Genomic DNA, 6939 nt, shown 5'->3' on the forward strand with positions numbered 1-6939 from the left:
TCTCTTTCTTCTTCCCACACTCCCTCTGCCAAAATCACACATGAAACAACTGATCTCAGACATTTCTGCTTTGTTATTCTCCCTGTCTGCATCTTTTTTTCATTTCTCTATTACAGAAGAGATCCCAATGAATCAAGCTGAAGAATTTTGACTTACAATGCAATTTTTATTATAAAATCACAGGTCAGGTCTGGGAAGGTTTATTGTACAGACATTATTTCCATTACCTGTTCAAGCAAGAGTGATTCCACATAGCTAAAGTTACAGAATCACAGCCGAAACCTCAGGTTTGCTACCTTTGCACTCCTACATGCAGGGCACAAGGTGACGATGGCTGGGGATGACGAGGGTGAGAGGCGGGCACCGGCTGCGTGGCTCGGGGCTCCACACATCTGCTGGTGACACCTGCATCTCAGTGTGACCCCAGAGGAAGCCTGGCAGCAGCCAGAACTTGCCCATTGCCCTCCGGGAAGCTGCTCTGATTTAGGAGCATACCCAAAGCCTGAGCAAACTTTGCACATTGCTGGTGGTGAGGCTTACCTTGCTGCATTTAACGCCACTGGGACTTCAGGTCTAAGCAGCGTCACAAAAAGGGAAAGTGCTAAACATAGGCTGGACTGGATCGTCTCATCAGCAAAGATCAGAGGACTTTTCCAAGGTTCTTTAAGGAACTGACACCTAAATCCCCCCAGTGCATCCTCTGGAGGGGGAATAAACTTAGAAGGACATCATTCACACAGGCTCCTGCTGAGGGGACAATATTATTCCTGGCTCACATCATTATTTTTCTCCACTGAAGCACTGGAAGTTTCAGCCATGTCCCAGCTCCCACCCAGTGCTAGGAGCTGGGTGTACTGACAGCGAGTACGTGTTTCCAAGATGGAGACGGGAAGGTGATGACAGCTGTGGTACCCAAACCACACCAAAGGAGCACAAGTTTCCACCAGCATGGAGAGAGCACAGAAAGGGCCGTGGGATATCCTATAACACAGAACTACCCTCTTTTCACATAGGCAGTACACAAAAGGAAGTAAATTGCTTCTTGGGGGCAAGGAAGGCAGTTACTTAAAGCTTTTGTTATATTCTAGTGCAATGGGTGTGGACTGTAAATCATATTCACAGGATATGGGCTTAGATCAGAGATAAAGTTCATCCTACAGCACCGTTCCCCTATTCATGGATGCGAACAGGGACCTGGCAGGGCTCTCACCAGCTGCTTCGTACCATATGTCTGCATTTTCCATTCATGGTACAGTTCGATGGAAAGGCTGCTTCCGAAATAAAGGCCAGCCAAGATGGGCTGGAGAGTGTTTATTTTCAAGTGTTTGAGTACCCTAAAAGTTGTTTCCTTTTGAACAGCTGCCATTATTTACATGCAGGCAGAGAATTATACCAGCATACGTGGAGGCAAGCCATCGTTCACAGCAGGGAATAACTTCTGTTAGAAACACTTCGAGAGCCCGATCCTACAGAGCTCCCCCAGCCAATGCTCCCCAAGAGCAGCGCAAGTCAGAAACCAGCTCTAAAAACCCAGCCCTGAACTGGTTCCTCAGAGCTGCAGTCCAAAATCTGAGCAGTTAACTTTCTTTTGCACTGAACTCTTGGGTTTTTTGGTTTGTTTGTTTGTTTTTTTTTCCACTTGTGGTGTTAGCTCCGAAACACCTAACTCACATTTTTTCTAGGAGGTATTAGTCAAGAATGAATTTTTATAGACTGAGTTCTCTAAGGAGAAATTAAGAACTGGTTTGTATTCAAGAATGCTGTACTTGGGAGAAAAAAAAAACCACACAGAAAAGAGGACGGTGTTGTCACTAAAGTGAAGTATGTGGATGCTTTTATAATTAAAAAAAAGTTTAAATTTTAAAGCCATATTTGGTTTCTTTATCAGCTATTTGCTTTGTACATCATGGCTTAAGAATTTAATCAGTTTCCTTTCAGAAGTTTTCCTGTTGTTGTTTTTAAAAAAAAAGCTTCTTCTCTAAACAAGGGAAAAGAATAATTGGTAGGTGGATTGTCTTAATCATTCCCCCCCCTTTGTGTGCTAGAATTCAGTGATTTAAAAAGCAGCCATTTCTAAACCACAGAGTAGCTCCTGCTTACTCAATACAAACTGGACCAGTCACACCCATTAAATTATCTTTTGCCTAGTTGCTAAAGAAAAGATTAATGACAGAAACACCCATCTTGCAAACACATGGGCAAATAGTTCCACTCATGCAAGCGATTCCACAAATCTAGATGGATACAGGGGTGCAGTATGTGTATAAAGGTGTTTGCATTCACATGGGCACAGGTGCAAGCATGGCTTGTCAGAAACTCTGCTACTGCCTGATATTCCATAATATAGAAAGAAAGAGGAAGATGTGATAATTATTAGGTAAAAGCTTGCATTTCCATATTCCCCAATTCTGTTACCACCAGCCTGCTCCCACGATTCAGAGGGTATCAGTCCTCACTTTCCAAGAGCATCACATCACCTGAGAGCCCACGAAACAGCCACTGCTTTAGCTATTTCTTCCCCAGCTGTCATTAAAAGCTTTAAAGAGGCACATCTGATCACCTGCCTAGGAAGGCACACAGCTGAGAGCTCTTACACAGCTCTGCACCACTGCAAACACTCCCTGCACACCCACTCGGCTGGGAAGCAAAGAGAAAAGCTGTATTTATACCCCAGTGGCTGCCTGTAATTTCAAAGCCCCCACCTTCCAGGAGGGAATACATGTATCAGAAAAAGAGGATGCAAGAGAAGTCAGAAGCAGGAATTTATCTAAATTCCGCCCCCAAAACACCCCATAAAGCAGAGGCAGTTTCTGAGGTTAACTCAATGATCCATGAAGAAACTGCTTGCTAGAAAGAGCATTTTAGAAGTACTTTATACACCCACAGACTTCCCATTTCCCCCAGCCCTGCTGTCAGAAACCCTTCCCCAGCAGAACAGTGACAAGCCCGAGAAAAGACCCAGCACAAGCCCTGCGCATCTGAAGATCTGCGAAGCACAGGATGCTGAAACGCTCCCTGCCTGGCTCAGCGAGATGATGCTCGAGAGGGAGAGACAGAAGCATGTGCTTACTGGCTGCCGGAGAGCCTGGGAGCTGCTGCGAGGCGGCTGCTGCCCGGAGGAGGGAAGGGATGGACCGAACTCTGCGTGCGGCTGTGCAGAGCACCTCGGCAGCGGGACGGAGGTGGGAGCGCTTCGGTCCAGGGCCGTGCGTCCAGCCCCGCAGAGGCAGCACGGCTGGGCTGGGGTGTCCAGCTGGCGGGACAGCGGCTGCTTTGCCACTTATAGCAGGGAGGCGTGTTGCAAAAAAAAAAAAATTAGTCCAGCCAATAGCACCGTTCCTGCCTGGGGAGCAGCTGGAGGGGGGAATAGCCTGCTCCTCCCAGGGCCTCTGCATGGTCCATGGGGGGAAAACCCAACCAGTGACGGCACTTTGCCAGCATAGCCATTCCCCTGCTTCCCTGCAACAGCAAAGCGCTGTTACTGGGATCCGTGGGACTCACCAGGCTAAGCAAAGCTCTGCTACCCCCAAAGTGCTAGGAGTCGTGCTCCCAGACTGTTTCACACATAGAAAACGCAGCACAAAAAACTTTGTAGGCAGATTTGTCGCCAGCCTCCCGTCCTGTCCGAGCTACCCTCTCGCAAAGCTGAAGCTTTTCCTGGCAGCTCTGTTACAATATGGGTCACCTTCAGGTCCATAGACAGAGTTTCCAGGACAGACAACAAACAGAAGGGATGCATTTCAAGTCAGCAGCCTGCATGGAGGGAAGGAACCCAGCTGAAGAGAGCACAGCAAATATGATGCCAAGAGAGGAGTATTTTCTTCAAAGCAGACACGAGAAAAAGTACTATCAGGTAGCAAGTAATACCTATTTTTAAACAAATCTGCTTGTTTGTGCTGCACCACACCAGACAAATCTGACAACATTCACGTCTGTTTTCTTTTCCCCCCTCCTTTCTCCATCCCTTTTTTTTTTTTCTTTCCTCTTTTCTGCTCTTGTATCTTCCAATTTTGTCCTACTTTCTTCCATGCTTCTGCTATTGGATATGTGGTCCAGCAAGCAATTTTGGTTTTTTAACAGGAGGTGCTGGTGTTGGAGCTCTTGCACTACAAACAGGCTTTTGTGGTGCCTTGGAGAGCCACAGAGCTTCTGACTAACGGCAGGAGAGGCTGGGCATCCTGGTGGGTGTGCTGGATACACCACTGGTATCCCTGGAAAGCAGATCATTACACTTGGGCCAAGGAATTTCTGTTTGTTCAGTAAAACAAAACAAATATTGCATCAGAGCAAACAAACTCTCTTTACAAAAACATTTGTATTTCTGTGTGTCTCTATTCTTTTAACAGGTAAGTCCCACAGATTCTTCCAACACCGCATCATCCATATTAACCACGTTCCTAGCAGGGAGGAGAACATTGGGTTGCCCTGAGGTTCAAGGCTCAGACTATCATCACTTGCCAAGAGCAACTTCAGGCATGCATAAAATACAGATGTGAAACACCAACATTATTTATCATTATGGACTGAAGCTTACATTTGATTTTCAAAGGAATCCAAATACACATTTCTAACTCGTTTTTCCAACAGCTCTCCCAACAAGCATAAAACTTATTTACCATCAGCAAGAGCTTTTCTCTAGCGGCTGTCTGTAACCAACCATCAGACCAACAAGAACATTAGCAAAACGCCTTGCCCCCGAGGTATGATGTTGCTTACATGACTGCAGCTGCAGACCTTAGGGACTCATGAGAAATCACAGAGACTGAGACCCCTCAAGGATGGGACATTCAGACTGGACATTCCCAAGTAGATAAATCAAACCAAGAGCTCCAGGAGAAAACAGAATTGTAGCGTGCGGGGATGTAAAGACAAACTAGGTGTTGCGCAGCTGTAGGAAAATGTCACCAGGGGCAAGTTACTCTGCAGCCACCTCCTGCAGGGTTTCTTCCTTCCAAGGGAGGAGCCTTCCTGCTTCTGGCTGTAAGCAGAAGTAGGAGGACACAAGAGTAGCAAGGGCCCTGCTCCAGGAGCACCTGTACCAGTGGGGCTTAGTCATTGCCCCTGCCACCATAGGAGTATTTGGGGACAGACCCTGCACCTTTCCAGATGCATCTTGGAAGATCACAGCCACGCTGTGCTTCTCTTGGATGCATAAGTGTGCTAGTAAGCAAACAAGCCTGACAACAGGTATCTACAGCCCACCAGCAGCGCAATAAGCATCCCATGTCTGCAGGGAACATCATCAGGCTGCTATCAGGATCCTCTGCCTCTTATTTAAAATATAAATCTTCCACATACAACACAAACTAGAGGTTTCACTGCCAAATCCCAAACACCAGCTACCATCAAAAACAACTGTAAGGCAGTATGTATCTGTCGGCCTGATAGAGTAGCAGCTAAATAACGAATAGATCTGTTGAACGTGCCTCTCACTGATTACAGCAGAGCAAGTTGTTATTTGAGTAACTCATTGCTCTCATCGGATTACAGCTCAAGGCCTGATCCTACACTTGCTGCATCCTCCAGATCCCCTTTGGCTTCCCCAGCCAGCCCCAGGGGCACAACGTCACATCCAGAAAAAAGCAGCAGAATAAAGGTCTGCAACAGTACGTGGCACAGAGCAACTGCTCTACCCCACCTTCAAGATTGCTGCTGCTGACAGCAAGTGAGTGTTTGCAGGATCAAACCTTAAATCTGCAGACTTATAATGACCAGTATACCTGACAGAGAAGAATTTAAGCACTCTTAACCTCGTGCATATCACAACAGTGGCTTTATTCTGTTTGGAAAAGAACAGAAGATGATTTAGAGAGCAAGGACAGCACTCGACTAGAGCCAAGGAAACGACACTCGAGCGTTGCCGTATTACGGATACAATATAGCACTATAAAAATCTCTGCCAAAGCATTGGATTAAACAAGAATAAAATGCAAGAATGACACAACTCATTTCAAAGGATTGAGACAACTCTGAGTCAACCCCATGCTATCACCATTGCTTGTTAAGGAAGATAATCAGTTACTGCACGCATTGATTTTTGGCAAACACAATAAATTTTAAAAAAAAAAAAAAGGACTCCAATGCTCCAATATATCGTTGACTAGTTATCCAAACAAAATGAACTATGAGCAGAAGCACTTAAAACTGAGTTGGTGGAATTACTCACTCAATTCTAACTGCAAGGAAACTTTATTTGGAAATGGTGGAGCTTGCAGAGCCATGCAGGGAGGCTGCTCTACAGCCACGCACTCTGCAAGAAACCCCACGGAGCAGGACGCTACCCCAAAGGAAAGGGCTCACCTCAGAGCATGGGCTTGTCCACGCCGGTGAAGAGGGATGTGTTTTGCATCATCCTTTGGGTCTCCATGCTGTTTTCATTAAATCACCCTGCAGCCACAGAGGGGAGGAAAGTTCTTCCACACAATGGGGCCAGTTTTTGCAAGTTGATGCTCTGTGGAAGGAAGCCACATGCATTTTGGGGTGAATCTATGCAGAATGACTTACACATGCCCCTTGGGTGGGTTTGGCTGTCCTCCTGGTTTCCATGTGCCAGGCTGGGGTGACGTACCCCACACATGGTGTCCCCAGGCCAGGGCTGACAATGCTATCAACCGCCCCGTGTGAGGGGACAGGGCTGCCCCACTCACCTGGCCCCTGTGGGACACGGCAGCAGCTCTCCATGCAGCTCTCCAGGGAGGACCTTCCCGCACAAGCCCTACAGAGCCCTCCCGCCCTCTGCTCCCGTACCTCAGCCCTTCCCCTCAGCTGCCCCCACTCCCTCCTCAGCTCCAGCTGAGGGCAATTACCACTCCCCCTCATTAACCCTCTCCAGATAGACCTCCTTTCCCACAAGCAACATTGCCCCTTTGTCCAAAACAGCCAGGAAAGGGCTCTTTTTTCCTTCCAAGATTGCAGCCTGAGGGATGCAGCCATTTTGCA

General features: G+C 47.2%; 1 protein-coding gene across 2 annotated transcripts in view; it reads right to left on the bottom strand.

Annotated features, from left to right (window-relative positions):
• Nucleotides 1-3167, bottom strand: part of FHL1 (four and a half LIM domains 1) — a 32624-nt gene extending 29457 nt beyond the window's left edge. For both annotated transcript variants that reach the window (XM_082323036.1, XM_082323035.1), the window contains exon 1: nt 3071-3167. The gene's annotated coding sequence lies outside the window, so the exon portion shown is untranslated. The remainder of the gene's footprint in view (nt 1-3070) is intronic.
• Nucleotides 3168-6939: the final 3772 nt, after the last annotated feature.

The sequence above is a fragment of the Platalea leucorodia genome, assembly GCF_965183815.1.
Source record: "Platalea leucorodia genome assembly, chromosome: 10".
Taxonomy (NCBI): Eukaryota; Metazoa; Chordata; class Aves; order Pelecaniformes; family Threskiornithidae; genus Platalea; species Platalea leucorodia.